General features: G+C 46.7%; 1 protein-coding gene across 5 annotated transcripts in view; it reads left to right on the forward strand.

Annotated features, from left to right (window-relative positions):
- The first annotated feature begins 252 nt into the window (after positions 1–252).
- Positions 253–5473, forward strand: part of LOC115021336 (uncharacterized) — a 15482-nt gene continuing 10261 nt past the window's right edge. For 2 of the 5 annotated variants that reach the window (XM_029451709.1, XM_029451714.1), the window contains exon 1: positions 253–490. The gene's annotated coding sequence lies outside the window, so the exon portion shown is untranslated. Of the gene's footprint in view, positions 495–649; positions 720–5473 lie in introns of those variants that run through there. The other 3 variants (XM_029451712.1, XM_029451711.1, XM_029451713.1) reach the window with 3 other exon arrangements.

Consider the following 5473-nt stretch of genomic DNA (forward strand, 5'->3'; position numbering starts at 1 on the left):
ATTTGATCATTCTTTTAATTCTGGTATTTAATTGGCCAATAAAATGCTTTTATTTTGTGGCATTTCTTGAGAAGAATGATGGGAAGCAACATCCATGTAGTGTAAACACGCATGATCATCCATTCTGGACACAATGTCTGGGTTTAATTTGTTATTGGACACGTGTGTTTGTGCTGAATCAGCAGTCTGAGGTGCGCCTGTTTTAACATCTCATTAAGTAAACCCCTCCTCATCACTGTCAGATGACCGAAGGTGTCTTCGCGGGGCGAGGGGTGGCCGGTGATTCCCGACACGAGACGAGTGGCTCCGAGAGCGAGGCAGAGCCCGACATATTCTGAACACCTTCCAAATTTTGAGCCGGAGTCGTGAAGTGCTGCTCTTGAGGGGGGCGAGGTTGGAAGAGAGGGAGACGACGAGGGAGAAAACACGCAACGTTCACGCAGATTTTCACCTCCGCACATCTCTGCTGACTGCGAGCGGCCAATTAAAGGTAGGTGAGCTGCAGAGCGGTGTTTTCCTCCTCTAACATGCATGTGCGGGGTGTGTGCGGGGTGTGTGCGGGAGGTGTCCGAGTCTGACTGGTGCACGACGGGTTAAATTCTGCAGTTTTTTGGTTGATGCGCTTATCTGCTACCCCGGCCCGGAGGTGACTGATCAGACATGAAGCTGTAGAGGTTCATCACCAACATATTCCACTGTCAGTGAGGAAAGGTGTGGATGTATGTACCGACTCAAGTCCCGGGATGGAGCCGGCTTCGCCATTATTGGATATTTTATGTTAATTTGCTTTATTTCTCAGCCTCCTGGTGTTATTCAAATATAATGCAGATTTATTTTATAGGATGCAAGATGATGTTAATTGTCTCTTACTGCCTTAAAACCTATGTTGACATCTTGATTTGAAACATGCCGGTCATTAGTCCACCTTAATTGAAAACCTGAAGAAAAAAAAAAGCTATTATTAGCACTACTACTACTATCATCATAGGGAAATCATATGTTATAGTCTTATGCCATTCTCCTAAGGGTGCCTCCTCTTCATATAAGGAAGTCATTTTGGTGCAATAGGAGATATGTTGTGTGCAGTTACCACCTAAAGGCTGAACTGCATCCATTATGTGAGGATGCTCCAGCCTGAAGGCTCTGTGGCTGTGTTGTCTCCGCCTGCAGTGTGCGGCTCGTACACTGTGACCAGAGCTGCATGAAGGCCGAGGCACAGGAGCGCAATGGCTGCATTATAATCTCATCTTTTACCATGAACAAACTCCACATCTCCTGCGCTCTTGTCCGTGTGTGTTTGTCAATACTGTGCACAGCTCCACCACCCCTCTCCCCGCTCCTCCCTCATCATGTCCACTGATTTTAATGAATCTGACAGGTGCATGCAATGTGGTGGAAACATGTCTTACCCTTTAGTTCACTGCAGCCAGCTTTGAAGGAAAATAGGTTTTCAGCTGCTACAGGCGTCCTCCCCTAGATAACCTTAAGAAATGATACATGTAGGATGATTTCTACTGTGCTCGTCTGAAACGTGATGGAAGTGATGAAGAAGGTACCAGTTTGGACATTTGGGATAATCAGAGTGGAATAAGTTGCATCTCATTTCAGCGTAGGGAAGCCCCATCTCTGTTGGTGCGCCTGAAGTAAACATTCAGCTATTTTCAAGTGTGCCTCTTGATGCAGCAATCCTATTTTTTTTAGATGCCTCATGATTTATAGATGTCTGCCGCTGTGAGAGGAGTGTTCACTATGTGCATCTGTGTGCCTGTACATTTGTTTTTGAGCTCACTTCTAGCGTGCCTCCTCATCGTCAGAGGGACCCCACGTAGAGCCACTTCTCCTCATCACTTGTGCAAAGAAAAAGAGTAAAGTGAAAATGAAAGAGAAATGATGAAGGGTAAGAAGACACAGAGGTGGCTTTGTAGGGTCCCCACATCTGCAGTCATTGAAGGCATTTCCGCCTCTTTAAACCCAGTGGACAAAGACCTGTCTGTCCTTCCAGTAAGTAGGGAGGTTGGAGTTAGAAGGAACACAGGCACAGGCTTTGATTTCAGAGTGGGATGCACTGGCTTGCATTATATAAGATAAGGAGGAGGAGAGGATGAAAGAGACATGATAAAAGAGAGAGAGAGAGAGAGAGAGAGAGAGAGAGAGAGAGAGAGAGAGAGAGAGAGAGAGAGAGAGAGAGAGAGAGAGAGAGGAGAGAGAGAGAGAGAGAGAGAGAGAGAGAGAGAGAGAGAGAGAGAGAGAGAGAGAGAGAGAGAGAGAGAGAGAGAGAGAGAGAGAGAGAGATCCAGACAGAAAAAGGGGATATGAGAGAGATGCCCCGAGATCGGCAGCGGAGGGTACGGGTTGACAGGAGTCACGAGAAGACCAAATGTGGTGGAAAGAAAGCGAGAGATGACATGCAGCTGTCAAACAGAGGCTTCAAAGGTTCAGGGAGGCAGCGGAAGATGACAGGGAGGCTTGAACAGGGTCGTGATGGTGGTAGAAAGTAACACTTTAAGATGTGAGAATGGAGAAGTGAGACAATGTAAGAAAAGAGGGGAGAGTGAAGCGTCAGGGAAGCGTCGGGGAGAGACAGCAGATGGCGTATCTGTCTGTGTCCATGGTTAACAGCCCAGAGGGCAGTGTGCGAATAAGCTTATGATATAGCTTCTTGCATGTGTTTTCATGTGCCTGCATGTTTGTGCTCAGTGAGGCGACCTCTTTTTTTTATAGCTTCGGCCTCAAATGCTCAAAATGGCGAGAAGACTTTTGCATTTCTTTGCCTCGCAGATCTGTAGAAACACCAGATCGCCTGCGGTGACTCCACAAGGCCTCCCGCTGTGACAAACAGATGGACACGGTTCACTTTTCTCTTTCTTCACAGCCAACCTGCATCTTAGATCGCTGTGGTAATGAAGTGCTGATGGTTACAAAGGTCAACCGTCAGTGCAAGGGGTGCATGCAGTGGCCTCGCGTGAGGGGTTCAAACCCCGGAGAACAGTCCAGAAACATTGGGGACTGCGGGAAGAAAATGACAAGTGTAATATGAGATGACTGGCGCAAAGCTTGTTCGACAAGAGACACTGTTTTTTGTGTGACTCAGCTTTGTTCCATAGTTTACTTCCGATACAATAAGTCCAGTGGGCCTGTGGGCTTTGTGCCCAGAGTGTGGTGTGGCAGGCTCAGTACAGAGGGCTCTATGAGGACTTCTGTGAAACAGCAACTTTGTTGGTCAGATTACGACTATGAAATGTTAATTACTTCCATTAAGCAGTAATAGAAAATGTCCTCTCTGCTGTTGTTGTTGAGATCACACACACACACACACACACACACACACACACACACACACACACACACACACACACACACACACACAGAAAGTGCACACATAGACTTAGACCCAGTGTGACGATGACTTAATGCTTTGTCATTTTCATCAGGAATAATGTGTGCTGGTGTCTCCTGTGCTACTATGCACTTTAATCTTCACTGAATGTTTATTAGCGGCTGCAAAGTGTGGCTGTGAGCACTGCAGGTGTTCCCTCCCAGTCCCCTCCTGGGCTTTGTAAAGGAAAACTGCAGCAAAATCTCTTTTGCACAAACTCTCTTGATGTATTGCCTCAGACGCCTCGGTGTAGCAGGAGGCAGCTCACATCACCATAATCCCCTCAGTGTTGCAATTAATCACGATTTGATGCCATAATGTCGCGTAGGAAACGTGTTCGCTCCGCAGCGCTTCCCATTCTGGACATTTCCTGTTGGAAAGTCAGCCAAGTCGTCACTCCGACCCCAATGGGGTTTAGAATTTGAATTATCTCGAGATTCATGAATTATTCTGCGTTTAAAATCAGGCACATAATCAATAGACAATCCTTGACAGTGATCCAAAGCCAGGTGGCCATGGTAAACGTGCACATACACTTAAAAGGGAAGGGCCTCTTTAAGACATACATGCCTGTTGGTGTGGCCTTTAAACAACATACATCTCCTCATGACTCTGCCTCTTATCCAGTTCATGTGTGCTATTAAGTTATAAAGACACTGCCATTGGTTTTCTCCACAAAAGTTGCACCGCAGGCTGTTTTTTTATATCTAAAGTTCAATAATAACCTCCAAGCAATTATAAATAAATTGAATTTACAGGGACAGCAAGATTATCTACAGATCGTCTCCTCGGGGAGGTTTTGTTTTTAGATGTTCTGTGTGATTCTTTAGCCTAATGGATCTCTTAATCCACTTTAAAGAACACATACAGGATAAGACGAGAGAGGGAAAGACAAAGCTGAACTCAAGGTTATGCAAGTTTAAATAGTTTTGCATGAATAATGAAGCGTATTCATAACATTTGAATGAGGTTTTATATACGTTCACATGTATAGGATGTTTTTGTGGCGTATAGATAACCTTCGCTGCTGCTGCTGCTGCTGCTGCTGGTGGCTGCTGCTGCTGCTGCTACTGCTGCTACTGCTGCTGGCTGCTGCTGCTGCTACTGCTGCTGGCTGCTGCTGCTACTGCTGCTCTGCTGCTGCTGCTGCTTAGCTGCTACTGCTGCTGCTGCTGCTGCTGCTGCTGGCTGCTGCTGCTGGCTGCTGCTGCTGGCTGCTGCTGCTGCTGCTACTGCTGCTACTGCTGCTGCTGCTGGCTGCTGCTGCTGCTGCTGCTGGCTGCTGCTGCTGCTGCTGCTGCTGCTGCTGCTGCTGCTGCTGCTGGCTGCTGCTGCTGCTGCTGGCTGCTGCTCTGCTGCTGCTGCTGCTGCTCTGCTGCTGCTGCTGCTCTGCTGCTGCTGCTGCTGCTGCTGCTCTGCTGCTGCTGCTGCTACTGCTGCTGCTGCTGCTGCTACTGCTGCTGCTGCTGCTGCACTCTGAGCACTGCGGGTGTTTTCTGGGCTTTTAAAATGAAAACCACAGGTTTTGTTGCCTCTGATGTCTCTGCACATCATCAGTCTCCCCCTCAGCGCCGCACTTCACCAGGATTCTTCTCAGAAACCTGCTCGTGGAAACGATGGTGTGGAAGCCATGTTTGGGCCGGTTCTGGACGTTTCGTGTTTGAAGACTTCTTTAAGCAAAAGTGTATTTTCATGCCGCGAAAGAGATTCTTGAATCTTTGTAGCAAGAGGTTTAAACATTTTAAAGCTTAGATTACTGCCAGTGACATTTACTAAAAGAGGGAGCTCTTCAGAATAATGTGCCAGTTTATTGGCTGCTTACACCTCTTCCTCTTCCTCTTCCTTTTCCTCTTCCTCTTCCTACCAAAGATATCATTTTGATCCTTTTACCTCTGTGTGAGTGTGTGTGCTTATATGTCAGCAGGTATAGAACCGATAAACAGATTCCTCTTCATCATATTTGGTGCACAGATCTGCCTCCATTCAAAAAACTGTAAACAAATTCATGACAATTTGGTGGTGATATTAAGACAGAAATAACTACGAGTATAAAGACAAACTGCCTGCTTCCAAAGAATGCAAAGCAACGAAATGAAA

This window comes from Cottoperca gobio, chromosome 16, assembly GCF_900634415.1.
Source record: "Cottoperca gobio chromosome 16, fCotGob3.1, whole genome shotgun sequence".
NCBI classification, from domain to species: Eukaryota; Metazoa; Chordata; class Actinopteri; order Perciformes; family Bovichtidae; genus Cottoperca; species Cottoperca gobio.